At 47.7% G+C, this 26,858-nt stretch overlaps 18 non-coding genes across 18 annotated transcripts; all 18 read left to right on the plus strand.

Annotated features, from left to right (window-relative positions):
* Window positions 1-801: 801 nt before the first annotated feature.
* LOC142684882 (U2 spliceosomal RNA) lies at window positions 802-992 on the plus strand. Its single transcript, XR_012854463.1, has one exon. It is a non-coding gene; the product is annotated as a U2 spliceosomal RNA (small nuclear RNA).
* Window positions 993-2,280: 1,288 nt separating this feature from the next.
* On the plus strand, window positions 2,281-2,471 carry LOC142684883 (U2 spliceosomal RNA). The gene has a single exon (XR_012854464.1). It is a non-coding gene; the product is annotated as a U2 spliceosomal RNA (small nuclear RNA).
* Window positions 2,472-3,759: 1,288 nt separating this feature from the next.
* LOC142684884 (U2 spliceosomal RNA) lies at window positions 3,760-3,950 on the plus strand. The gene has a single exon (XR_012854465.1). It is a non-coding gene; the product is annotated as a U2 spliceosomal RNA (small nuclear RNA).
* Window positions 3,951-5,226: 1,276 nt separating this feature from the next.
* LOC142685101 (U2 spliceosomal RNA) lies at window positions 5,227-5,418 on the plus strand. The gene has a single exon (XR_012854661.1). It is a non-coding gene; the product is annotated as a U2 spliceosomal RNA (small nuclear RNA).
* A 1,292-nt stretch (window positions 5,419-6,710) lies between these two features.
* On the plus strand, window positions 6,711-6,901 carry LOC142684885 (U2 spliceosomal RNA). Its single transcript, XR_012854466.1, has one exon. It is a non-coding gene; the product is annotated as a U2 spliceosomal RNA (small nuclear RNA).
* Window positions 6,902-8,173: 1,272 nt separating this feature from the next.
* On the plus strand, window positions 8,174-8,364 carry LOC142685094 (U2 spliceosomal RNA). The gene has a single exon (XR_012854655.1). It is a non-coding gene; the product is annotated as a U2 spliceosomal RNA (small nuclear RNA).
* A 1,289-nt stretch (window positions 8,365-9,653) lies between these two features.
* On the plus strand, window positions 9,654-9,844 carry LOC142684887 (U2 spliceosomal RNA). Its single transcript, XR_012854467.1, has one exon. It is a non-coding gene; the product is annotated as a U2 spliceosomal RNA (small nuclear RNA).
* Window positions 9,845-11,136: 1,292 nt separating this feature from the next.
* Window positions 11,137-11,327, plus strand: LOC142684888 (U2 spliceosomal RNA). Its single transcript, XR_012854468.1, has one exon. It is a non-coding gene; the product is annotated as a U2 spliceosomal RNA (small nuclear RNA).
* Window positions 11,328-12,607: 1,280 nt separating this feature from the next.
* Window positions 12,608-12,798, plus strand: LOC142684889 (U2 spliceosomal RNA). Its single transcript, XR_012854469.1, has one exon. It is a non-coding gene; the product is annotated as a U2 spliceosomal RNA (small nuclear RNA).
* Window positions 12,799-14,082: 1,284 nt separating this feature from the next.
* Window positions 14,083-14,273, plus strand: LOC142684890 (U2 spliceosomal RNA). The gene has a single exon (XR_012854470.1). It is a non-coding gene; the product is annotated as a U2 spliceosomal RNA (small nuclear RNA).
* A 1,288-nt stretch (window positions 14,274-15,561) lies between these two features.
* LOC142684892 (U2 spliceosomal RNA) lies at window positions 15,562-15,752 on the plus strand. Its single transcript, XR_012854472.1, has one exon. It is a non-coding gene; the product is annotated as a U2 spliceosomal RNA (small nuclear RNA).
* A 1,292-nt stretch (window positions 15,753-17,044) lies between these two features.
* Window positions 17,045-17,235, plus strand: LOC142684893 (U2 spliceosomal RNA). Its single transcript, XR_012854473.1, has one exon. It is a non-coding gene; the product is annotated as a U2 spliceosomal RNA (small nuclear RNA).
* A 1,293-nt stretch (window positions 17,236-18,528) lies between these two features.
* Window positions 18,529-18,719, plus strand: LOC142685092 (U2 spliceosomal RNA). Its single transcript, XR_012854653.1, has one exon. It is a non-coding gene; the product is annotated as a U2 spliceosomal RNA (small nuclear RNA).
* Window positions 18,720-20,019: 1,300 nt separating this feature from the next.
* Window positions 20,020-20,210, plus strand: LOC142684894 (U2 spliceosomal RNA). The gene has a single exon (XR_012854474.1). It is a non-coding gene; the product is annotated as a U2 spliceosomal RNA (small nuclear RNA).
* Window positions 20,211-21,506: 1,296 nt separating this feature from the next.
* Window positions 21,507-21,697, plus strand: LOC142684895 (U2 spliceosomal RNA). Its single transcript, XR_012854475.1, has one exon. It is a non-coding gene; the product is annotated as a U2 spliceosomal RNA (small nuclear RNA).
* A 1,292-nt stretch (window positions 21,698-22,989) lies between these two features.
* Window positions 22,990-23,180, plus strand: LOC142685093 (U2 spliceosomal RNA). Its single transcript, XR_012854654.1, has one exon. It is a non-coding gene; the product is annotated as a U2 spliceosomal RNA (small nuclear RNA).
* Window positions 23,181-24,492: 1,312 nt separating this feature from the next.
* LOC142684896 (U2 spliceosomal RNA) lies at window positions 24,493-24,683 on the plus strand. Its single transcript, XR_012854476.1, has one exon. It is a non-coding gene; the product is annotated as a U2 spliceosomal RNA (small nuclear RNA).
* A 1,285-nt stretch (window positions 24,684-25,968) lies between these two features.
* On the plus strand, window positions 25,969-26,159 carry LOC142684898 (U2 spliceosomal RNA). Its single transcript, XR_012854477.1, has one exon. It is a non-coding gene; the product is annotated as a U2 spliceosomal RNA (small nuclear RNA).
* Window positions 26,160-26,858: the final 699 nt, after the last annotated feature.

Raw genomic sequence — 26,858 nt, forward strand, 5'->3', positions numbered from 1 at the left:
TACATTTCAAGAAGAAGTAAGAATTGCAGTTGCAACAAAGCCTTGCTTGCCTACAAAGAGAGCAGCAATTTGGATTTGTTACTATGTTACCTAGAAGAATAACAAACTGTGCAAGGATGGAGGTTGTAGGAGCAAGGAGAAGTTGTCTGTAAAGTTGGTGGATGCCTATTTTCCATTTTGCAGTCCCTTGTCTCCCTCTTGTGGCCTCCTGGAGGCAACTAGCTGTGCAAAAAAAAGACAGCCTGGCGGCCGGCTGTTGCAGTGTTGCCCTCTCAGGCAACACTGAGTGACTGACTGAGCCTCACCGTCTTATATAAAGTTCAGACGGAACTTTGCACGTGTCATAGTGGAGCCCTCAGGATTCCAGAGCCAGCTTTCTGACATCATAATGGGGCCTCAGAGATAAAAGCCTGGGCCCAGGCAGTGTTGGTCAGTGCTGCTCAGCAGGCAGCACTGGACTGGACTGGATTACAGCTGATACAAGGTGTGAAGGAACAAGGGGTGGCTGTGGGCATGCACTTGCTGCCGCTGCCAGTGTTTATCTGCATGGCAGCAGGGCATTTGGGCGTTGCCAGGAAGGCGTTTTTATGTAGATTCCTCCTCTTTCAGCACTGCATTGTGGTGCAAGCAAAAGAAGCAAATCCTGTCTGGCTTCCTCTCCGGCCTTTATTCACCTCCCGTGTAGCTGTGAGTGTGTGAGCCTGCAGGGCCCCATGGAATTGCCTAGAAGTAGGCTGAATCGCTGCAAGGGCTGAACAGCAGTATCGGGCAGGCTCGGGCAACGCGCGGCCCGTTCGGGTTATCGCTTCTCGGCCTTTTGGCTAAGATCAAGTGTAGTATCTGTTCTTATCAGTTTAATATCTGATACGTCCCCTATCTGGGGACCATATATTAAATGGATTTTTAGAACAGGGAGATGGAAATAGAGCTTGCTCTGTCCACTCCACGCATTGACCTGGTATTGCAGTATTTCCAGGACCGGTGCACCCTTTCCTTATGTGTTGACTAAAAGCAGATTCCAAAAGTGTTTTTTGTCTTTGCTATTGTTTCTGTCTTTCTGAAGGGATCTCCCCTTTTAATCCCATTATTTCAACACCTGTTGGACAATGCATGAGTGATAATGAGCTCATTGATTAAATGCAATTAATGAATAGATTGCCACCTCTTGTTGTGTGTCGTCTGTGTTTCTGTGTTTCCGGCATTTCACATTGGAACACCTCATTCACCTTCCTTGTCTTCTCTCCGCCCTCCCTTTTAGGTAAGTTAAAGAGCTGCACCTGAGCCAGCCACTGATTGATTGATTGATTGATTGATTGATTGATTGATTGATTGATTGATTGATGCAGCACAACAGTCAAATAGTGGAGTGGAGTAGGGGAACAGCAAACAGCCAATAAAGCAGCCCGCCCGCTCGCCTGCCCGCCACAATGGACCTACCTGTGTACACTAGATGGATGTGATGGAATGTACTGTCGTCCCTACATTTCAAGAAGAAGTAAGAATTGCAGTTGCAACAAAGCCTTGCTTGCCTACAAAGAGAGCAGCAATTTGGATTTGTTACTATGTTACCTAGAAGAATAACAAACTGTGCAAGGATGGAGGTTGTAGGAGCAAGGAGAAGTTGTCTGTAAAGTTGGTGGATGCCTATTTTCCATTTTGCAGTCCCTTGTCTCCCTCTTGTGGCCTCCTGGAGGCAACTAGCTGTGCAAAAAAAAGACAGCCTGGCGGCCGGCTGTTGCAGTGTTGCCCTCTCAGGCAACACTGAGTGACTGACTGAGCCTCACCGTCTTATATAAAGTTCAGACGGAACTTTGCACGTGTCATAGTGGAGCCCTCAGGATTCCAGAGCCAGCTTTCTGACATCATAATGGGGCCTCAGAGATAAAAGCCTGGGCCCAGGCAGTGTTGGTCAGTGCTGCTCAGCAGGCAGCACTGGACTGGACTGGATTACAGCTGATACAAGGTGTGAAGGAACAAGGGGTGGCTGTGGGCATGCACTTGCTGCCGCTGCCAGTGTTTATCTGCATGGCAGCAGGGCATTTGGGCGTTGCCAGGAAGGCGTTTTTATGTAGATTCCTCCTCTTTCAGCACTGCTTTGTGGTGCAAGCAAAAGAAGCAAATCCTGTCTGGCTTCCTCTCCGGCCTTTATTCACCTCCCATGTAGCTGTGAGTGTGTGAGCCTGCAGGGCCCCATGGAATTGCCTAGAAGTAGGCTGAATCGCTGCAAGGGCTGAACAGCAGTATCGGGCAGGCTCGGGCAACGCGCGGCCCGTTCGGGTTATCGCTTCTCGGCCTTTTGGCTAAGATCAAGTGTAGTATCTGTTCTTATCAGTTTAATATCTGATACGTCCCCTATCTGGGGACCATATATTAAATGGATTTTTAGAACAGGGAGATGGAAATAGAGCTTGCTCTGTCCACTCCACGCATTGACCTGGTATTGCAGTATTTCCAGGACCGGTGCACCCTTTCCTTATGTGTTGACTAAAAGCAGATTCCAAAAGTGTTTTTTGTCTTTGCTATTGTTTCTGTCTTTCTGAAGGGATCTCCCCTTTTAATCCCATTATTTCAACACCTGTTGGACAATGCATGAGTGATAATGAGCTCATTGATTAAATGCAATTAATGAATAGATTGCCACCTCTTGTTGTGTGTCGTCTGTGTTTCTGTGTTTCCGGCATTTCACATTGGAACACCTCATTCACCTTCCTTGTCTTCTCTCCGCCCTCCCTTTTAGGTAAGTTAAAGAGCTGCACCTGAGCCAGCCACTGATTGATTGATTGATTGATTGATTGATTGATTGATTGATTGATTGATTGATGCAGCACAACAGTCAAATAGTGGAGTGGAGTAGGGGAACAGCAAACAGCCAATAAAGCAGCCCGCCCGCTCGCCTGCCCGCCACAATGGACCTACCTGTGTACACTAGATGGATGTGATGGAATGTACTGTCGTCCCTACATTTCAAGAAGAAGTAAGAATTGCAGTTGCAACAAAGCCTTGCTTGCCTACAAAGAGAGCAGCAATTTGGATTTGTTACTATGTTACCTAGAAGAATAACAAACTGTGCAAGGATGGAGGTTGTAGGAGCAAGGAGAAGTTGTCTGTAAAGTTGGTGGATGCCTATTTTCCATTTTGCAGTCCCTTGTCTCCCTCTTGTGGCCTCCTGGAGGCAACTAGCTGTGCAAAAAAAAGACAGCCTGGCGGCCGGCTGTTGCAGTGTTGCCCTCTCAGGCAACACTGAGTGACTGACTGAGCCTCACCGTCTTATATAAAGTTCAGACGGAACTTTGCACGTGTCATAGTGGAGCCCTCAGGATTCCAGAGCCAGCTTTCTGACATCATAATGGGGCCTCAGAGATAAAAGCCTGGGCCCAGGCAGTGTTGGTCAGTGCTGCTCAGCAGGCAGCACTGGACTGGACTGGATTACAGCTGATACAAGGTGTGAAGGAACAAGGGGTGGCTGTGGGCATGCACTTGCTGCCGCTGCCAGTGTTTATCTGCATGGCAGCAGGGCATTTGGGCGTTGCCAGGAAGGCGTTTTTATGTAGATTCCTCCTCTTTCAGCACTGCATTTTGGTGCAAGCAAAAGAAGCAAATCCTGTCTGGCTTCCTCTCCGGCCTTTATTCACCTCCCGTGTAGCTGTGAGTGTGTGAGCCTGCAGGGCCCCATGGAATTGCCTAGAAGTAGGCTGAATCGCTGCAAGGGCTGAACAGCAGTATCGGGCAGGCTCGGGCAACGCGCGGCCCGTTCGGGTTATCGCTTCTCGGCCTTTTGGCTAAGATCAAGTGTAGTATCTGTTCTTATCAGTTTAATATCTGATACGTCCCCTATCTGGGGACCATATATTAAATGGATTTTTAGAACAGGGAGATGGAAATAGAGCTTGCTCTGTCCACTCCACGCATTGACCTGGTATTGCAGTATTTCCAGGACCGGTGCACCCTTTCCTTATGTGTTGACTAAAAGCAGATTCCAAAAGTGTTTTTTGTCTTTGCTATTGTTTCTGTCTTTCTGAAGGGATCTCCCCTTTTAATCCCATTATTTCAACACCTGTTGGACAATGCATGAGTGATAATGAGCTCATTGATTAAATGCAATTAATGAATAGATTGCCACCTCTTGTTGTGTGTCGTCTGTGTTTCTGTGTTTCCGGCATTTCACATTGGAACACCTCATTCACCTTCCTTGTCTTCTCTCCGCCCTCCCTTTTAGGTAAGTTAAAGAGCTGCACCTGAGCCAGCCACTGATTGATTGATTGATTGATTGATTGATTGATTGATTGATGCAGCACAACAGTCAAATAGTGGAGTGGAGTAGGGGAACAGCAAACAGCCAATAAAGCAGCCCGCCCGCTCGCCTGCCCGCCACAATGGACCTACCTGTGTACACTAGATGGATGTGATGGAATGTACTGTCGTCCCTACATTTCAAGAAGAAGTAAGAATTGCAGTTGCAACAAAGCCTTGCTTGCCTACAAAGAGAGCAGCAATTTGGATTTGTTACTATGTTACCTAGAAGAATAACAAACTGTGCAAGGATGGAGGTTGTAGGAGCAAGGAGAAGTTGTCTGTAAAGTTGGTGGATGCCTATTTTCCATTTTGCAGTCCCTTGTCTCCCTCTTGTGGCCTCCTGGAGGCAACTAGCTGTGCAAAAAAAAGACAGCCTGGCGGCCGGCTGTTGCAGTGTTGCCCTCTCAGGCAACACTGAGTGACTGACTGAGCCTCACCGTCTTATATAAAGTTCAGACGGAACTTTGCACGTGTCATAGTGGAGCCCTCAGGATTCCAGAGCCAGCTTTCTGACATCATAATGGGGCCTCAGAGATAAAAGCCTGGGCCCAGGCAGTGTTGGTCAGTGCTGCTCAGCAGGCAGCACTGGACTGGACTGGATTACAGCTGATACAAGGTGTGAAGGAACAAGGGGTGGCTGTGGGCATGCACTTGCTGCCGCTGCCAGTGTTTATCTGCATGGCAGCAGGGCATTTGGGCGTTGCCAGGAAGGCGTTTTTATGTAGATTCCTCCTCTTTCAGCACTGCATTGTGGTGCAAGCAAAAGAAGCAAATCCTGTCTGGCTTCCTCTCCGGCCTTTATTCACCTCCCGTGTAGCTGTGAGTGTGTGAGCCTGCAGGGCCCCATGGAATTGCCTAGAAGTAGGCTGAATCGCTGCAAGGGCTGAACAGCAGTATCGGGCAGGCTCGGGCAACGCGCGGCCCGTTCGGGTTATCGCTTCTCGGCCTTTTGGCTAAGATCAAGTGTAGTATCTGTTCTTATCAGTTTAATATCTGATACGTCCCCTATCTGGGGACCATATATTAAATGGATTTTTTAGAACAGGGAGATGGAAATAGAGCTTGCTCTGTCCACTCCACGCATTGACCTGGTATTGCAGTATTTCCAGGACCGGTGCACCCTTTCCTTATGTGTTGACTAAAAGCAGATTCCAAAAGTGTTTTTTGTCTTTGCTATTGTTTCTGTCTTTCTGAAGGGATCTCCCCTTTTAATCCCATTATTTCAACACCTGTTGGACAATGCATGAGTGATAATGAGCTCATTGATTAAATGCAATTAATGAATAGATTGCCACCTCTTGTTGTGTGTCGTCTGTGTTTCTGTGTTTCCGGCATTTCACATTGGAACACCTCATTCACCTTCCTTGTCTTCTCTCCGCCCTCCCTTTTAGGTAAGTTAAAGAGCTGCACCTGAGCCAGCCACTGATTGATTGATTGATTGATTGATTGATTGATTGATTGATTGATTGATTGATTGATGCAGCACAACAGTCAAATAGTGGAGTGGAGTAGGGGAACAGCAAACAGCCAATAAAGCAGCCCGCCCGCTCGCCTGCCCGCCACAATGGACCTACCTGTGTACACTAGATGGATGTGATGGAATGTACTGTCGTCCCTACATTTCAAGAAGAAGTAAGAATTGCAGTTGCAACAAAGCCTTGCTTGCCTACAAAGAGAGCAGCAATTTGGATTTGTTACTATGTTACCTAGAAGAATAACAAACTGTGCAAGGATGGAGGTTGTAGGAGCAAGGAGAAGTTGTCTGTAAAGTTGGTGGATGCCTATTTTCCATTTTGCAGTCCCTTGTCTCCCTCTTGTGGCCTCCTGGAGGCAACTAGCTGTGCAAAAAAAAGACAGCCTGGCGGCCGGCTGTTGCAGTGTTGCCCTCTCAGGCAACACTGAGTGACTGACTGAGCCTCACCGTCTTATATAAAGTTCAGACGGAACTTTGCACGTGTCATAGTGGAGCCCTCAGGATTCCAGAGCCAGCTTTCTGACATCATAATGGGGCCTCAGAGATAAAAGCCTGGGCCCAGGCAGTGTTGGTCAGTGCTGCTCAGCAGGCAGCACTGGACTGGACTGGATTACAGCTGATACAAGGTGTGAAGGAACAAGGGGTGGCTGTGGGCATGCACTTGCTGCCGCTGCCAGTGTTTATCTGCATGGCAGCAGGGCATTTGGGCGTTGCCAGGAAGGCGTTTTTATGTAGATTCCTCCTCTTTCAGCACTGCATTGTGGTGCAAGCAAAAGAAGCAAATCCTGTCTGGCTTCCTCTCCGGCCTTTATTCACCTCCCGTGTAGCTGTGAGTGTGTGAGCCTGCAGGGCCCCATGGAATTGCCTAGAAGTAGGCTGAATCGCTGCAAGGGCTGAACAGCAGTATCGGGCAGGCTCGGGCAACGCGCGGCCCGTTCGGGTTATCGCTTCTCGGCCTTTTGGCTAAGATCAAGTGTAGTATCTGTTCTTATCAGTTTAATATCTGATACGTCCCCTATCTGGGGACCATATATTAAATGGATTTTTAGAACAGGGAGATGGAAATAGAGCTTGCTCTGTCCACTCCACGCATTGACCTGGTATTGCAGTATTTCCAGGACCGGTGCACCCTTTCCTTATGTGTTGACTAAAAGCAGATTCCAAAAGTGTTTTTTGTCTTTGCTATTGTTTCTGTCTTTCTGAAGGGATCTCCCCTTTTAATCCCATTATTTCAACACCTGTTGGACAATGCATGAGTGATAATGAGCTCATTGATTAAATGCAATTAATGAATAGATTGCCACCTCTTGTTGTGTGTCGTCTGTGTTTCTGTGTTTCCGGCATTTCACATTGGAACACCTCATTCACCTTCCTTGTCTTCTCTCCGCCCTCCCTTTTAGGTAAGTTAAAGAGCTGCACCTGAGCCAGCCACTGATTGATTGATTGATTGATTGATTGATTGATTGATGCAGCACAACAGTCAAATAGTGGAGTGGAGTAGGGGAACAGCAAACAGCCAATAAAGCAGCCCGCCCGCTCGCCTGCCCGCCACAATGGACCTACCTGTGTACACTAGATGGATGTGATGGAATGTACTGTCGTCCCTACATTTCAAGAAGAAGTAAGAATTGCAGTTGCAACAAAGCCTTGCTTGCCTACAAAGAGAGCAGCAATTTGGATTTGTTACTATGTTACCTAGAAGAATAACAAACTGTGCAAGGATGGAGGTTGTAGGAGCAAGGAGAAGTTGTCTGTAAAGTTGGTGGATGCCTATTTTCCATTTTGCAGTCCCTTGTCTCCCTCTTGTGGCCTCCTGGAGGCAACTAGCTGTGCAAAAAAAAGACAGCCTGGCGGCCGGCTGTTGCAGTGTTGCCCTCTCAGGCAACACTGAGTGACTGACTGAGCCTCACCGTCTTATATAAAGTTCAGACGGAACTTTGCACGTGTCATAGTGGAGCCCTCAGGATTCCAGAGCCAGCTTTCTGACATCATAATGGGGCCTCAGAGATAAAAGCCTGGGCCCAGGCAGTGTTGGTCAGTGCTGCTCAGCAGGCAGCACTGGACTGGACTGGATTACAGCTGATACAAGGTGTGAAGGAACAAGGGGTGGCTGTGGGCATGCACTTGCTGCCGCTGCCAGTGTTTATCTGCATGGCAGCAGGGCATTTGGGCGTTGCCAGGAAGGCGTTTTTATGTAGATTCCTCCTCTTTCAGCACTGCATTGTGGTGCAAGCAAAAGAAGCAAATCCTGTCTGGCTTCCTCTCCGGCCTTTATTCACCTCCCGTGTAGCTGTGAGTGTGTGAGCCTGCAGGGCCCCATGGAATTGCCTAGAAGTAGGCTGAATCGCTGCAAGGGCTGAACAGCAGTATCGGGCAGGCTCGGGCAACGCGCGGCCCGTTCGGGTTATCGCTTCTCGGCCTTTTGGCTAAGATCAAGTGTAGTATCTGTTCTTATCAGTTTAATATCTGATACGTCCCCTATCTGGGGACCATATATTCAATGGATTTTTAGAACAGGGAGATGGAAATAGAGCTTGCTCTGTCCACTCCACGCATTGACCTGGTATTGCAGTATTTCCAGGACCGGTGCACCCTTTCCTTATGTGTTGACTAAAAGCAGATTCCAAAAGTGTTTTTTGTCTTTGCTATTGTTTCTGTCTTTCTGAAGGGATCTCCCCTTTTAATCCCATTATTTCAACACCTGTTGGACAATGCATGAGTGATAATGAGCTCATTGATTAAATGCAATTAATGAATAGATTGCCACCTCTTGTTGTGTGTCGTCTGTGTTTCTGTGTTTCCGGCATTTCACATTGGAACACCTCATTCACCTTCCTTGTCTTCTCTCCGCCCTCCCTTTTAGGTAAGTTAAAGAGCTGCACCTGAGCCAGCCACTGATTGATTGATTGATTGATTGATTGATTGATTGATTGATTGATTGATTGATGCAGCACAACAGTCAAATAGTGGAGTGGAGTAGGGGAACAGCAAACAGCCAATAAAGCAGCCCGCCCGCTCGCCTGCCCGCCACAATGGACCTACCTGTGTACACTAGATGGATGTGATGGAATGTACTGTCGTCCCTACATTTCAAGAAGAAGTAAGAATTGCAGTTGCAACAAAGCCTTGCTTGCCTACAAAGAGAGCAGCAATTTGGATTTGTTACTATGTTACCTAGAAGAATAACAAACTGTGCAAGGATGGAGGTTGTAGGAGCAAGGAGAAGTTGTCTGTAAAGTTGGTGGATGCCTATTTTCCATTTTGCAGTCCCTTGTCTCCCTCTTGTGGCCTCCTGGAGGCAACTAGCTGTGCAAAAAAAAAGACAGCCTGGCGGCCGGCTGTTGCAGTGTTGCCCTCTCAGGCAACACTGAGTGACTGACTGAGCCTCACCGTCTTATATAAAGTTCAGACGGAACTTTGCACGTGTCATAGTGGAGCCCTCAGGATTCCAGAGCCAGCTTTCTGACATCATAATGGGGCCTCAGAGATAAAAGCCTGGGCCCAGGCAGTGTTGGTCAGTGCTGCTCAGCAGGCAGCACTGGACTGGACTGGATTACAGCTGATACAAGGTGTGAAGGAACAAGGGGTGGCTGTGGGCATGCACTTGCTGCCGCTGCCAGTGTTTATCTGCATGGCAGCAGGGCATTTGGGCGTTGCCAGGAAGGCGTTTTTATGTAGATTCCTCCTCTTTCAGCACTGCATTGTGGTGCAAGCAAAAGAAGCAAATCCTGTCTGGCTTCCTCTCCGGCCTTTATTCACCTCCCGTGTAGCTGTGAGTGTGTGAGCCTGCAGGGCCCCATGGAATTGCCTAGAAGTAGGCTGAATCGCTGCAAGGGCTGAACAGCAGTATCGGGCAGGCTCGGGCAACGCGCGGCCCGTTCGGGTTATCGCTTCTCGGCCTTTTGGCTAAGATCAAGTGTAGTATCTGTTCTTATCAGTTTAATATCTGATACGTCCCCTATCTGGGGACCATATATTAAATGGATTTTTAGAACAGGGAGATGGAAATAGAGCTTGCTCTGTCCACTCCACGCATTGACCTGGTATTGCAGTATTTCCAGGACCGGTGCACCCTTTCCTTATGTGTTGACTAAAAGCAGATTCCAAAAGTGTTTTTTGTCTTTGCTATTGTTTCTGTCTTTCTGAAGGGATCTCCCCTTTTAATCCCATTATTTCAACACCTGTTGGACAATGCATGAGTGATAATGAGCTCATTGATTAAATGCAATTAATGAATAGATTGCCACCTCTTGTTGTGTGTCGTCTGTGTTTCTGTGTTTCCGGCATTTCACATTGGAACACCTCATTCACCTTCCTTGTCTTCTCTCCGCCCTCCCTTTTAGGTAAGTTAAAGAGCTGCACCTGAGCCAGCCACTGATTGATTGATTGATTGATTGATTGATTGATTGATTGATTGATTGATTGATTGATGCAGCACAACAGTCAAATAGTGGAGTGGAGTAGGGGAACAGCAAACAGCCAATAAAGCAGCCCGCCCGCTCGCCTGCCCGCCACAATGGACCTACCTGTGTACACTAGATGGATGTGATGGAATGTACTGTCGTCCCTACATTTCAAGAAGAAGTAAGAATTGCAGTTGCAACAAAGCCTTGCTTGCCTACAAAGAGAGCAGCAATTTGGATTTGTTACTATGTTACCTAGAAGAATAACAAACTGTGCAAGGATGGAGGTTGTAGGAGCAAGGAGAAGTTGTCTGTAAAGTTGGTGGATGCCTATTTTCCATTTTGCAGTCCCTTGTCTCCCTCTTGTGGCCTCCTGGAGGCAACTAGCTGTGCAAAAAAAAGACAGCCTGGCGGCCGGCTGTTGCAGTGTTGCCCTCTCAGGCAACACTGAGTGACTGACTGAGCCTCACCGTCTTATATAAAGTTCAGACGGAACTTTGCACGTGTCATAGTGGAGCCCTCAGGATTCCAGAGCCAGCTTTCTGACATCATAATGGGGCCTCAGAGATAAAAGCCTGGGCCCAGGCAGTGTTGGTCAGTGCTGCTCAGCAGGCAGCACTGGACTGGACTGGATTACAGCTGATACAAGGTGTGAAGGAACAAGGGGTGGCTGTGGGCATGCACTTGCTGCCGCTGCCAGTGTTTATCTGCATGGCAGCAGGGCATTTGGGCGTTGCCAGGAAGGCGTTTTTATGTAGATTCCTCCTCTTTCAGCACTGCATTGTGGTGCAAGCAAAAGAAGCAAATCCTGTCTGGCTTCCTCTCCGGCCTTTATTCACCTCCCGTGTAGCTGTGAGTGTGTGAGCCTGCAGGGCCCCATGGAATTGCCTAGAAGTAGGCTGAATCGCTGCAAGGGCTGAACAGCAGTATCGGGCAGGCTCGGGCAACGCGCGGCCCGTTCGGGTTATCGCTTCTCGGCCTTTTGGCTAAGATCAAGTGTAGTATCTGTTCTTATCAGTTTAATATCTGATACGTCCCCTATCTGGGGACCATATATTAAATGGATTTTTAGAACAGGGAGATGGAAATAGAGCTTGCTCTGTCCACTCCACGCATTGACCTGGTATTGCAGTATTTCCAGGACCGGTGCACCCTTTCCTTATGTGTTGACTAAAAGCAGATTCCAAAAGTGTTTTTTGTCTTTGCTATTGTTTCTGTCTTTCTGAAGGGATCTCCCCTTTTAATCCCATTATTTCAACACCTGTTGGACAATGCATGAGTGATAATGAGCTCATTGATTAAATGCAATTAATGAATAGATTGCCACCTCTTGTTGTGTGTCGTCTGTGTTTCTGTGTTTCCGGCATTTCACATTGGAACACCTCATTCACCTTCCTTGTCTTCTCTCCGCCCTCCCTTTTAGGTAAGTTAAAGAGCTGCACCTGAGCCAGCCACTGATTGATTGATTGATTGATTGATTGATTGATTGATTGATTGATGCAGCACAACAGTCAAATAGTGGAGTGGAGTAGGGGAACAGCAAACAGCCAATAAAGCAGCCCGCCCGCTCGCCTGCCCGCCACAATGGACCTACCTGTGTACACTAGATGGATGTGATGGAATGTACTGTCGTCCCTACATTTCAAGAAGAAGTAAGAATTGCAGTTGCAACAAAGCCTTGCTTGCCTACAAAGAGAGCAGCAATTTGGATTTGTTACTATGTTACCTAGAAGAATAACAAACTGTGCAAGGATGGAGGTTGTAGGAGCAAGGAGAAGTTGTCTGTAAAGTTGGTGGATGCCTATTTTCCATTTTGCAGTCCCTTGTCTCCCTCTTGTGGCCTCCTGGAGGCAACTAGCTGTGCAAAAAAAAGACAGCCTGGCGGCCGGCTGTTGCAGTGTTGCCCTCTCAGGCAACACTGAGTGACTGACTGAGCCTCACCGTCTTATATAAAGTTCAGACGGAACTTTGCACGTGTCATAGTGGAGCCCTCAGGATTCCAGAGCCAGCTTTCTGACATCATAATGGGGCCTCAGAGATAAAAGCCTGGGCCCAGGCAGTGTTGGTCAGTGCTGCTCAGCAGGCAGCACTGGACTGGACTGGATTACAGCTGATACAAGGTGTGAAGGAACAAGGGGTGGCTGTGGGCATGCACTTGCTGCCGCTGCCAGTGTTTATCTGCATGGCAGCAGGGCATTTGGGCGTTGCCAGGAAGGCGTTTTTATGTAGATTCCTCCTCTTTCAGCACTGCATTGTGGTGCAAGCAAAAGAAGCAAATCCTGTCTGGCTTCCTCTCCGGCCTTTATTCACCTCCCGTGTAGCTGTGAGTGTGTGAGCCTGCAGGGCCCCATGGAATTGCCTAGAAGTAGGCTGAATCGCTGCAAGGGCTGAACAGCAGTATCGGGCAGGCTCGGGCAACGCGCGGCCCGTTCGGGTTATCGCTTCTCGGCCTTTTGGCTAAGATCAAGTGTAGTATCTGTTCTTATCAGTTTAATATCTGATACGTCCCCTATCTGGGGACCATATATTAAATGGATTTTTAGAACAGGGAGATGGAAATAGAGCTTGCTCTGTCCACTCCACGCATTGACCTGGTATTGCAGTATTTCCAGGACCGGTGCACCCTTTCCTTATGTGTTGACTAAAAGCAGATTCCAAAAGTGTTTTTTGTCTTTGCTATTGTTTCTGTCTTTCTGAAGGGATCTCCCCTTTTAATCCCATTATTTCAACACCTGTTGGACAATGCATGAGTGATAATGAGCTCATTGATTAAATGCAATTAATGAATAGATTGCCACCTCTTGTTGTGTGTCGTCTGTGTTTCTGTGTTTCCGGCATTTCACATTGGAACACCTCATTCACCTTCCTTGTCTTCTCTCCGCCCTCCCTTTTAGGTAAGTTAAAGAGCTGCACCTGAGCCAGCCACTGATTGATTGATTGATTGATTGATTGATTGATTGATTGATTGATTGATGCAGCACAACAGTCAAATAGTGGAGTGGAGTAGGGGAACAGCAAACAGCCAATAAAGCAGCCCGCCCGCTCGCCTGCCCGCCACAATGGACCTACCTGTGTACACTAGATGGATGTGATGGAATGTACTGTCGTCCCTACATTTCAAGAAGAAGTAAGAATTGCAGTTGCAACAAAGCCTTGCTTGCCTACAAAGAGAGCAGCAATTTGGATTTGTTACTATGTTACCTAGAAGAATAACAAACTGTGCAAGGATGGAGGTTGTAGGAGCAAGGAGAAGTTGTCTGTAAAGTTGGTGGATGCCTATTTTCCATTTTGCAGTCCCTTGTCTCCCTCTTGTGGCCTCCTGGAGGCAACTAGCTGTGCAAAAAAAAGACAGCCTGGCGGCCGGCTGTTGCAGTGTTGCCCTCTCAGGCAACACTGAGTGACTGACTGAGCCTCACCGTCTTATATAAAGTTCAGACGGAACTTTGCACGTGTCATAGTGGAGCCCTCAGGATTCCAGAGCCAGCTTTCTGACATCATAATGGGGCCTCAGAGATAAAAGCCTGGGCCCAGGCAGTGTTGGTCAGTGCTGCTCAGCAGGCAGCACTGGACTGGACTGGATTACAGCTGATACAAGGTGTGAAGGAACAAGGGGTGGCTGTGGGCATGCACTTGCTGCCGCTGCCAGTGTTTATCTGCATGGCAGCAGGGCATTTGGGCGTTGCCAGGAAGGCGTTTTTATGTAGATTCCTCCTCTTTCAGCACTGCATTGTGGTGCAAGCAAAAGAAGCAAATCCTGTCTGGCTTCCTCTCCGGCCTTTATTCACCTCCCGTGTAGCTGTGAGTGTGTGAGCCTGCAGGGCCCCATGGAATTGCCTAGAAGTAGGCTGAATCGCTGCAAGGGCTGAACAGCAGTATCGGGCAGGCTCGGGCAACGCGCGGCCCGTTCGGGTTATCGCTTCTCGGCCTTTTGGCTAAGATCAAGTGTAGTATCTGTTCTTATCAGTTTAATATCTGATACGTCCCCTATCTGGGGACCATATATTAAATGGATTTTTAGAACAGGGAGATGGAAATAGAGCTTGCTCTGTCCACTCCACGCATTGACCTGGTATTGCAGTATTTCCAGGACCGGTGCACCCTTTCCTTATGTGTTGACTAAAAGCAGATTCCAAAAGTGTTTTTTGTCTTTGCTATTGTTTCTGTCTTTCTGAAGGGATCTCCCCTTTTAATCCCATTATTTCAACACCTGTTGGACAATGCATGAGTGATAATGAGCTCATTGATTAAATGCAATTAATGAATAGATTGCCACCTCTTGTTGTGTGTCGTCTGTGTTTCTGTGTTTCCGGCATTTCACATTGGAACACCTCATTCACCTTCCTTGTCTTCTCTCCGCCCTCCCTTTTAGGTAAGTTAAAGAGCTGCACCTGAGCCAGCCACTGATTGATTGATTGATTGATTGATTGATTGATTGATTGATTGATTGATTGATTGATGCAGCACAACAGTCAAATAGTGGAGTGGAGTAGGGGAACAGCAAACAGCCAATAAAGCAGCCCGCCCGCTCGCCTGCCCGCCACAATGGACCTACCTGTGTACACTAGATGGATGTGATGGAATGTACTGTCGTCCCTACATTTCAAGAAGAAGTAAGAATTGCAGTTGCAACAAAGCCTTGCTTGCCTACAAAGAGAGCAGCAATTTGGATTTGTTACTATGTTACCTAGAAGAATAACAAACTGTGCAAGGATGGAGGTTGTAGGAGCAAGGAGAAGTTGTCTGTAAAGTTGGTGGATGCCTATTTTCCATTTTGCAGTCCCTTGTCTCCCTCTTGTGGCCTCCTGGAGGCAACTAGCTGTGCAAAAAAAAGACAGCCTGGCGGCCGGCTGTTGCAGGCCCTCTCAGGCAACACTGAGTGACTGACTGAGCCTCACCGTCTTATATAAAGTTCAGACGGAACTTTGCACGTGTCATAGTGGAGCCCTCAGGATTCCAGAGCCAGCTTTCTGACATCATAATGGGGCCTCAGAGATAAAAGCCTGGGCCCAGGCAGTGTTGGTCAGTGCTGCTCAGCAGGCAGCACTGGACTGGACTGGATTACAGCTGATACAAGGTGTGAAGGAACAAGGGGTGGCTGTGGGCATGCACTTGCTGCCGCTGCCAGTGTTTATCTGCATGGCAGCAGGGCATTTGGGCGTTGCCAGGAAGGCGTTTTTATGTAGATTCCTCCTCTTTCAGCACTGCATTGTGGTGCAAGCAAAAGAAGCAAATCCTGTCTGGCTTCCTCTCCGGCCTTTAGTCACCTCCCGTGTAGCTGTGAGTGTGTGAGCCTGCAGGGCCCCATGGAATTGCCTAGAAGTAGGCTGAATCGCTGCAAGGGCTGAACAGCAGTATCGGGCAGGCTCGGGCAACGCGCGGCCCGTTCGGGTTATCGCTTCTCGGCCTTTTGGCTAAGATCAAGTGTAGTATCTGTTCTTATCAGTTTAATATCTGATACGTCCCCTATCTGGGGACCATATATTAAATGGATTTTTAGAACAGGGAGATGGAAATAGAGCTTGCTCTGTCCACTCCACGCATTGACCTGGTATTGCAGTATTTCCAGGACCGGTGCACCCTTTCCTTATGTGTTGACTAAAAGCAGATTCCAAAAGTGTTTTTTGTCTTTGCTATTGTTTCTGTCTTTCTGAAGGGATCTCCCCTTTTAATCCCATTATTTCAACACCTGTTGGACAATGCATGAGTGATAATGAGCTCATTGATTAAATGCAATTAATGAATAGATTGCCACCTCTTGTTGTGTGTCGTCTGTGTTTCTGTGTTTCCGGCATTTCACATTGGAACACCTCATTCACCTTCCTTGTCTTCTCTCCGCCCTCCCTTTTAGGTAAGTTAAAGAGCTGCACCTGAGCCAGCCACTGATTGATTGATTGATTGATTGATTGATTGATTGATTGATTGATTGATTGATTGATGCAGCACAACAGTCAAATAGTGGAGTGGAGTAGGGGAACAGCAAACAGCCAATAAAGCAGCCCGCCCGCTCGCCTGCCCGCCACAATGGACCTACCTGTGTACACTAGATGGATGTGATGGAATGTACTGTCGTCCCTACATTTCAAGAAGAAGTAAGAATTGCAGTTGCAACAAAGCCTTGCTTGCCTACAAAGAGAGCAGCAATTTGGATTTGTTACTATGTTACCTAGAAGAATAACAAACTGTGCAAGGATGGAGGTTGTAGGAGCAAGGAGAAGTTGTCTGTAAAGTTGGTGGATGCCTATTTTCCATTTTGCAGTCCCTTGTCTCCCTCTTGTGGCCTCCTGGAGGCAACTAGCTGTGCAAAAAAAAGACAGCCTGGCGGCCGGCTGTTGCAGTGTTGCCCTCTCAGGCAACACTGAGTGACTGACTGAGCCTCACCGTCTTATATAAAGTTCAGACGGAACTTTGCACGTGTCATAGTGGAGCCCTCAGGATTCCAGAGCCAGCTTTCTGACATCATAATGGGGCCTCAGAGATAAAAGCCTGGGCCCAGGCAGTGTTGGTCAGTGCTGCTCAGCAGGCAGCACTGGACTGGACTGGATTACAGCTGATACAAGGTGTGAAGGAACAAGGGGTGGCTGTGGGCATGCACTTGCTGCCGCTGCCAGTGTTTATCTGCATGGCAGCAGGGCATTTGGGCGTTGCCAGGAAGGCGTTTTTATGTAGATTCCTCCTCTTTCAGCACTGCATTGTGGTGCAAGCAAAAGAAGCAAATCCTGTCTGGCTTCCTCTCCGGCCTTTATTCACCTCCCGTGTAGCTGTGAGTGTGTGAGCCTGCAGGGCCCCATGGAATTGCCTAGAAGTAGGCTGAATCGCTGCAAGGGCTGAACAGCAGTATCGGGCAGGCTCGGGCAACGCGCGGCCCGTTCGGGTTATCGCTTCTCGGCCTTTTGGCTAAGATCAAGTGTAGTATCTGTTCTTATCAGTTTAATATCTGATACGTCCCCTATCTGGGGACCATATATTAAATGGATTTTTAGAACAGGGAGATGGAAATAGAGCTTGCTCTGTCCACTCCACGCATTGACCTGGTATTGCAGTATTTCCAGGACCGGTGCACCCTTTCCTTATGTGTTGACTAATAGCAGATTCCAAAAGTGTTTTTTGTCTTTGCTATTGTTTCTGTCTTTCTGAAGGGATCTCCCCTTTTAATCCCATTATTTCAACACCTGTTGGACAATGCATGAGTGATAATGAGCTCGATTAAATGCAATTAATGAATAGATTGCCACCTCTTGTTGTGTGTCGTCTGTGTTTCTGTGTTTCCGGCATTTCACATTGGAACACCTCATTCACCTTCCTTGTCTTCTCTCCGCCCTCCCTTTTAGGTAAGTTAAAGAGCTGCACCTGAGCCAGCCACTGATTGATTGATTGATTGATTGATTGATTGATTGATTGATTGATTGATTGATTGATTGATGCAGCACAACAGTCAAATAGTGGAGTGGAGTAGGGGAACAGCAAACAGCCAATAAAGCAGCCCGCCCGCTCGCCTGCCCGCCACAATAGACCTACCTGTGTACACTAGATGGATGTGATGGAATGTACTGTCGTCCCTACATTTCAAGAAGAAGTAAGAATTGCAGTTGCAACAAAGCCTTGCTTGCCTACAAAGAGAGCAGCAATTTGGATTTGTTACTATGTTACCTAGAAGAATAACAAACTGTGCAAGGATGGAGGTTGTAGGAGCAAGGAGAAGTTGTCTGTAAAGTTGGTGGATGCCTATTTTCCATTTTGCAGTCCCTTGTCTCCCTCTTGTGGCCTCCTGGAGGCAACTAGCTGTGCAAAAAAAAGACAGCCTGGCGGCCGGCTGTTGCAGTGTTGCCCTCTCAGGCAACACTGAGTGACTGACTGAGCCTCACCGTCTTATATAAAGTTCAGACGGAACTTTGCACGTGTCATAGTGGAGCCCTCAGGATTCCAGAGCCAGCTTTCTGACATCATAATGGGGCCTCAGAGATAAAAGCCTGGGCCCAGGCAGTGTTGGTCAGTGCTGCTCAGCAGGCAGCACTGGACTGGACTGGATTACAGCTGATACAAGGTGTGAAGGAACAAGGGGTGGCTGTGGGCATGCACTTGCTGCCGCTGCCAGTGTTTATCTGCATGGCAGCAGGGCATTTGGGCGTTGCCAGGAAGGCGTTTTTATGTAGATTCCTCCTCTTTCAGCACTGCATTGTGGTGCAAGCAAAAGAAGCAAATCCTGTCTGGCTTCCTCTCCGGCCTTTATTCACCTCCCGTGTAGCTGTGAGTGTGTGAGCCTGCAGGGCCCCATGGAATTGCCTAGAAGTAGGCTGAATCGCTGCAAGGGCTGAACAGCAGTATCGGGCAGGCTCGGGCAACGCGCGGCCCGTTCGGGTTATCGCTTCTCGGCCTTTTGGCTAAGATCAAGTGTAGTATCTGTTCTTATCAGTTTAATATCTGATACGTCCCCTATCTGGGGACCATATATTAAATGGATTTTTAGAACAGGGAGATGGAAATAGAGCTTGCTCTGTCCACTCCACGCATTGACCTGGTATTGCAGTATTTCCAGGACCGGAGCACCCTTTCCTTATGTGTTGACTAAAAGCAGATTCCAAAAGTGTTTTTTGTCTTTGCTATTGTTTCTGTCTTTCTGAAGGGATCTCCCCTTTTAATCCCATTATTTCAACACCTGTTGGACAATGCATGAGTGATAATGAGCTCATTGATTAAATGCAATTAATGAATAGATTGCCACCTCTTGTTGTGTGTCGTCTGTGTTTCTGTGTTTCCGGCATTTCACATTGGAACACCTCATTCACCTTCCTTGTCTTCTCTCCGCCCTCCCTTTTAGGTAAGTTAAAGAGCTGCACCTGAGCCAGCCACTGATTGATTGATTGATTGATTGATTGATTGATTGATTGATTGATTGATTGATTGATTGATTGATGCAGCACAACAGTCAAATAGTGGAGTGGAGTAGGGGAACAGCAAACAGCCAATAAAGCAGCCCGCCCGCTCGCCTGCCCGCCACAATGGACCTACCTGTGTACACTAGATGGATGTGATGGAATGTACTGTCGTCCCTACATTTCAAGAAGAAGTAAGAATTGCAGTTGCAACAAAGCCTTGCTTGCCTACAAAGAGAGCAGCAATTTGGATTTGTTACTATGTTACCTAGAAGAATAACAAACTGTGCAAGGATGGAGGTTGTAGGAGCAAGGAGAAGTTGTCTGTAAAGTTGGTGGATGCCTATTTTCCATTTTGCAGTCCCTTGTCTCCCTCTTGTGGCCTCCTGGAGGCAACTAGCTGTGCAAAAAAAAGACAGCCTGGCGGCCGGCTGTTGCAGTGTTGCCCTCTCAGGCAACACTGAGTGACTGACTGAGCCTCACCGTCTTATATAAAGTTCAGACGGAACTTTGCACGTGTCATAGTGGAGCCCTCAGGATTCCAGAGCCAGCTTTCTGACATCATAATGGGGCCTCAGAGATAAAAGCCTGGGCCCAGGCAGTGTTGGTCAGTGCTGCTCAGCAGGCAGCACTGGACTGGACTGGATTACAGCTGATACAAGGTGTGAAGGAACAAGGGGTGGCTGTGGGCATGCACTTGCTGCCGCTGCCAGTGTTTATCTGCATGGCAGCAGGGCATTTGGGCGTTGCCAGGAAGGCGTTTTTATGTAGATTCCTCCTCTTTCAGCACTGCATTGTGGTGCAAGCAAAAGAAGCAAATCCTGTCTGGCTTCCTCTCCGGCCTTTATTCACCTCCCGTGTAGCTGTGAGTGTGTGAGCCTGCAGGGCCCCATGGAATTGCCTAGAAGTAGGCTGAATCGCTGCAAGGGCTGAACAGCAGTATCGGGCAGGCTCGGGCAACGCGCGGCCCGTTCGGGTTATCGCTTCTCGGCCTTTTGGCTAAGATCAAGTGTAGTATCTGTTCTTATCAGTTTAATATCTGATACGTCCCCTATCTGGGGACCATATATTAAATGGATTTTTAGAACAGGGAGATGGAAATAGAGCTTGCTCTGTCCACTCCACGCATTGACCTGGTATTGCAGTATTTCCAGGACCGGTGCACCCTTTCCTTATGTGTTGACTAAAAGCAGATTCCAAAAGTGTTTTTTGTCTTTGCTATTGTTTCTGTCTTTCTGAAGGGATCTCCCCTTTTAATCCCATTATTTCAACACCTGTTGGACAATGCATGAGTGATAATGAGCTCATTGATTAAATGCAATTAATGAATAGATTGCCACCTCTTGTTGTGTGTCGTCTGTGTTTCTGTGTTTCCGGCATTTCACATTGGAACACCTCATTCACCTTCCTTGTCTTCTCTCCGCCCTCCCTTTTAGGTAAGTTAAAGAGCTGCACCTGAGCCAGCCACTGATTGATTGATTGATTGATTGATTGATTGATTGATTGATTGATTGATTGATTGATTGATGCAGCACAACAGTCAAATAGTGGAGTGGAGTAGGGGAACAGCAAACAGCCAATAAAGCAGCCCGCCCGCTCGCCTGCCCGCCACAATGGACCTACCTGTGTACACTAGATGGATGTGATGGAATGTACTGTCGTCCCTACATTTCAAGAAGAAGTAAGAATTGCAGTTGCAACAAAGCCTTGCTTGCCTACAAAGAGAGCAGCAATTTGGATTTGTTACTATGTTACCTAGAAGAATAACAAACTGTGCAAGGATGGAGGTTGTAGGAGCAAGGAGAAGTTGTCTGTAAAGTTGGTGGATGCCTATTTTCCATTTTGCAGTCCCTTGTCTCCCTCTTGTGGCCTCCTGGAGGCAACTAGCTGTGCAAAAAAAAGACAGCCTGGCGGCCGGCTGTTGCAGTGTTGCCCTCTCAGGCAACACTGAGTGACTGACTGAGCCTCACCGTCTTATATAAAGTTCAGACGGAACTTTGCACGTGTCATAGTGGAGCCCTCAGGATTCCAGAGCCAGCTTTCTGACATCATAATGGGGCCTCAGAGATAAAAGCCTGGGCCCAGGCAGTGTTGGTCAGTGCTGCTCAGCAGGCAGCACTGGACTGGACTGGATTACAGCTGATACAAGGTGTGAAGGAACAAGGGGTGGCTGTGGGCATGCACTTGCTGCCGCTGCCAGTGTTTATCTGCATGGCAGCAGGGCATTTGGGCGTTGCCAGGAAGGCGTTTTTATGTAGATTCCTCCTCTTTCAGCACTGCATTGTGGTGCAAGCAAAAGAAGCAAATCCTGTCTGGCTTCCTCTCCGGCCTTTATTCACCTCCCGTGTAGCTGTGAGTGTGTGAGCCTGCAGGGCCCCATGGAATTGCCTAGAAGTAGGCTGAATCGCTGCAAGGGCTGAACAGCAGTATCGGGCAGGCTCGGGCAACGCGCGGCCCGTTCGGGTTATCGCTTCTCGGCCTTTTGGCTAAGATCAAGTGTAGTATCTGTTCTTATCAGTTTAATATCTGATACGTCCCCTATCTGGGGACCATATATTAAATGGATTTTTAGAACAGGGAGATGGAAATAGAGCTTGCTCTGTCCACTCCACGCATTGACCTGGTATTGCAGTATTTCCAGGACCGGTGCACCCTTTCCTTATGTGTTGACTAAAAGCAGATTCCAAAAGTGTTTTTTGTCTTTGCTATTGTTTCTGTCTTTCTGAAGGGATCTCCCCTTTTAATCCCATTATTTCAACACCTGTTGGACAATGCATGAGTGATAATGAGCTCATTGATTAAATGCAATTAATGAATAGATTGCCACCTCTTGTTGTGTGTCGTCTGTGTTTCTGTGTTTCCGGCATTTCACATTGGAACACCTCATTCACCTTCCTTGTCTTCTCTCCGCCCTCCCTTTTAGGTAAGTTAAAGAGCTGCACCTGAGCCAGCCACTGATTGATTGATTGATTGATTGATTGATTGATTGATTGATTGATTGATTGATTGATGCAGCACAACAGTCAAATAGTGGAGTGGAGTAGGGGAACAGCAAACAGCCAATAAAGCAGCCCGCCCGCTCGCCTGCCCGCCACAATGGACCTACCTGTGTACACTAGATGGATGTGATGGAATGTACTGTCGTCCCTACATTTCAAGAAGAAGTAAGAATTGCAGTTGCAACAAAGCCTTGCTTGCCTACAAAGAGAGCAGCAATTTGGATTTGTTACTATGTTACCTAGAAGAATAACAAACTGTGCAAGGATGGAGGTTGTAGGAGCAAGGAGAAGTTGTCTGTAAAGTTGGTGGATGCCTATTTTCCATTTTGCAGTCCCTTGTCTCCCTCTTGTGGCCTCCTGGAGGCAACTAGCTGTGCAAAAAAAAGACAGCCTGGCGGCCGGCTGTTGCAGTGTTGCCCTCTCAGGCAACACTGAGTGACTGACTGAGCCTCACCGTCTTATATAAAGTTCAGACGGAACTTTGCACGTGTCATAGTGGAGCCCTCAGGATTCCAGAGCCAGCTTTCTGACATCATAATGGGGCCTCAGAGATAAAAGCCTGGGCCCAGGCAGTGTTGGTCAGTGCTGCTCAGCAGGCAGCACTGGACTGGACTGGATTACAGCTGATACAAGGTGTGAAGGAACAAGGGGTGGCTGTGGGCATGCACTTGCTGCCGCTGCCAGTGTTTATCTGCATGGCAGCAGGGCATTTGGGCGTTGCCAGGAAGGCGTTTTTATGTAGATTCCTCCTCTTTCAGCACTGCATTGTGGTGCAAGCAAAAGAAGCAAGTCCTGTCTGGCTTCCTCTCCGGCCTTTATTCACCTCCCGTGTAGCTGTGAGTGTGTGAGCCTGCAGGGCCCCATGGAATTGCCTAGAAGTAGGCTGAATCGCTGCAAGGGCTGAACAGCAGTATCGGGCAGGCTCGGGCAACGCGCGGCCCGTTCGGGTTATCGCTTCTCGGCCTTTTGGCTAAGATCAAGTGTAGTATCTGTTCTTATCAGTTTAATATCTGATACGTCCCCTATCTGGGGACCATATATTAAATGGATTTTTAGAACAGGGAGATGGAAATAGAGCTTGCTCTGTCCACTCCACGCATTGACCTGGTATTGCAGTATTTCCAGGACCGGAGCACCCTTTCCTTATGTGTTGACTAAAAGCAGATTCCAAAAGTGTTTTTTGTCTTTGCTATTGTTTCTGTCTTTCTGAAGGGATCTCCCCTTTTAATCCCATTATTTCAACACCTGTTGGACAATGCATGAGTGATAATGAGCTCATTGATTAAATGCAATTAATGAATAGATTGCCACCTCTTGTTGTGTGTCGTCTGTGTTTCTGTGTTTCCGGCATTTCACATTGGAACACCTCATTCACCTTCCTTGTCTTCTCTCCGCCCTCCCTTTTAGGTAAGTTAAAGAGCTGCACCTGAGCCAGCCACTGATTGATTGATTGATTGATTGATTGATTGATTGATTGATTGATTGATTGATTGATTGATTGATGCAGCACAACAGTCAAATAGTGGAGTGGAGTAGGGGAACAGCAAACAGCCAATAAAGCAGCCCGCCCGCTCGCCTGCCCGCCACAATGGACCTACCTGTGTACACTAGATGGATGTGATGGAATGTACTGTCGTCCCTACATTTCAAGAAGAAGTAAGAATTGCAGTTGCAACAAAGCCTTGCTTGCCTACAAAGAGAGCAGCAATTTGGATTTGTTACTATGTTACCTAGAAGAATAACAAACTGTGCAAGGATGGAGGTTGTAGGAGCAAGGAGAAGTTGTCTGTAAAGTTGGTGGATGCCTATTTTCCATTTTGCAGTCCCTTGTCTCCCTCTTGTGGCCTCCTGGAGGCAACTAGCTGTGCAAAAAAAAGACAGCCTGGCGGCCGGCTGTTGCAGTGTTGCCCTCTCAGGCAACACTGAGTGACTGACTGAGCCTCACCGTCTTATATAAAGTTCAGACGGAACTTTGCACGTGTCATAGTGGAGCCCTCAGGATTCCAGAGCCAGCTTTCTGACATCATAATGGGGCCTCAGAGATAAAAGCCTGGGCCAAAGCCTGGGCCCAGGCAGTGTTGGTCAGTGCTGCTCAGCAGGCAGCACTGGACTGGACTGGATTACAGCTGATACAAGGTGTGAAGGAACAAGGGGTGGCTGTGGGCATGCACTTGCTGCCGCTGCCAGTGTTTATCTGCATGGCAGCAGGGCATTTGGGCGTTGCCAGGAAGGCGTTTTTATGTAGATTCCTCCTCTTTCAGCACTGCATTGTGGTGCAAGCAAAAGAAGCAAATCCTGTCTGGCTTCCTCTCCGGCCTTTATTCACCTCCCGTGTAGCTGTGAGTGTGTGAGCCTGCAGGGCCCCATGGAATTGCCTAGAAGTAGGCTGAATCGCTGCAAGGGCTGAACAGCAGTATCGGGCAGGCTCGGGCAACGCGCGGCCCGTTCGGGTTATCGCTTCTCGGCCTTTTGGCTAAGATCAAGTGTAGTATCTGTTCTTATCAGTTTAATATCTGATACGTCCCCTATCTGGGGACCATATATTAAATGGATTTTTAGAACAGGGAGATGGAAATAGAGCTTGCTCTGTCCACTCCACGCATTGACCTGGTATTGCAGTATTTCCAGGACCGGTGCACCCTTTCCTTATGTGTTGACTAAAAGCAGATTCCAAAAGTGTTTTTTGTCTTTGCTATTGTTTCTGTCTTTCTGAAGGGATCTCCCCTTTTAATCCCATTATTTCAACACCTGTTGGACAATGCATGAGTGATAATGAGCTCATTGATTAAATGCAATTAATGAATAGATTGCCACCTCTTGTTGTGTGTCGTCTGTGTTTCTGTGTTTCCGGCATTTCACATTGGAACACCTCATTCACCTTCCTTGTCTTCTCTCCGCCCTCCCTTTTAGGTAAGTTAAAGAGCTGCACCTGAGCCAGCCACTTGATTGATTGATTGATTGATTGATTGATTGATTGATTGATTGATTGATGCAGCACAACAGTCAAATAGTGGAGTGGAGTAGGGGAACAGCAAACAGCCAATAAAGCAGCCCGCCCGCTCGCCTGCCCGCCACAATGGACCTACCTGTGTACACTAGATGGATGTGATGGAATGTACTGTCGTCCCTACATTTCAAGAAGAAGTAAGAATTGCAGTTGCAACAAAGCCTTGCTTGCCTACAAAGAGAGCAGCAATTTGGATTTGTTACTATGTTACCTAGAAGAATAACAAACTGTGCAAGGATGGAGGTTGTAGGAGCAAGGAGAAGTTGTCTGTAAAGTTGGTGGATGCCTATTTTCCATTTTGCAGTCCCTTGTCTCCCTCTTGTGGCCTCCTGGAGGCAACTAGCTGTGCAAAAAAAAGACAGCCTGGCGGCCGGCTGTTGCAGTGTTGCCCTCTCAGGCAACACTGAGTGACTGACTGAGCCTCACCGTCTTATATAAAGTTCAGACGGAACTTTGCACGTGTCATAGTGGAGCCCTCAGGATTCCAGAGCCAGCTTTCTGACATCATAATGGGGCCTCAGAGATAAAAGCCTGGGCCCAGGCAGTGTTGGTCAGTGCTGCTCAGCAGGCAGCACTGGACTGGACTGGATTACAGCTGATACAAGGTGTGAAGGAACAAGGGGTGGCTGTGGGCATGCACTTGCTGCCGCTGCCAGTGTTTATCTGCATGGCAGCAGGGCATTTGGGCGTTGCCAGGAAGGCGTTTTTATGTAGATTCCTCCTCTTTCAGCACTGCATTGTGGTGCAAGCAAAAGAAGCAAATCCTGTCTGGCTTCCTCTCCGGCCTTTATTCACCTCCCGTGTAGCTGTGAGTGTGTGAGCCTGCAGGGCCCCATGGAATTGCCTAGAAGTAGGCTGAATCGCTGCAAGGGCTGAACAGCAGTATCGGGCAGGCTCGGGCAACGCGCGGCCCGTTCGGGTTATCGCTTCTCGGCCTTTTGGCTAAGATCAAGTGTAGTATCTGTTCTTATCAGTTTAATATCTGATACGTCCCCTATCTGGGGACCATATATTAAATGGATTTTTAGAACAGGGAGATGGAAATAGAGCTTGCTCTGTCCACTCCACGCATTGACCTGGTATTGCAGTATTTCCAGGACCGGTGCACCCTTTCCTTATGTGTTGACTAAAAGCAGATTCCAAAAGTGTTTTTTGTCTTTGCTATTGTTTCTGTCTTTCTGAAGGGATCTCCCCTTTTAATCCCATTATTTCAACACCTGTTGGACAATGCATGAGTGATAATGAGCTCATTGATTAAATGCAATTAATGAATAGATTGCCACCTCTTGTTGTGTGTCGTCTGTGTTTCTGTGTTTCCGGCATTTCACATTGGAACACCTCATTCACCTTCCTTGTCTTCTCTCCGCCCTCCCTTTTAGGTAAGTTAAAGAGCTGCACCTGAGCCAGCCACTGATTGATTGATTGATTGATTGATTGATTGATTGATTGATTGATTGATTGATTGATTGATGCAGCACAACAGTCAAATAGTGGAGTGGAGTAGGGGAACAGCAAACAGCCAATAAAGCAGCCCGCCCGCTCGCCTGCCCGCCACAATGGACCTACCTGTGTACACTAGATGGATGTGATGGAATGTACTGTCGTCCCTACATTTCAAGAAGAAGTAAGAATTGCAGTTGCAACAAAGCCTTGCTTGCCTACAAAGAGAGCAGCAATTTGGATTTGTTACTATGTTACCTAGAAGAATAACAAACTGTGCAAGGATGGAGGTTGTAGGAGCAAGGAGAAGTTGTCTGTAAAGTTGGTGGATGCCTATTTTCCATTTTGCAGTCCCTTGTCTCCCTCTTGTGG

This window comes from Rhinoderma darwinii, assembly GCF_050947455.1.
Source record: "Rhinoderma darwinii isolate aRhiDar2 chromosome 5 unlocalized genomic scaffold, aRhiDar2.hap1 SUPER_5_unloc_11, whole genome shotgun sequence".
Lineage (NCBI taxonomy): Eukaryota > Metazoa > Chordata > Amphibia > Anura > Rhinodermatidae > Rhinoderma > Rhinoderma darwinii.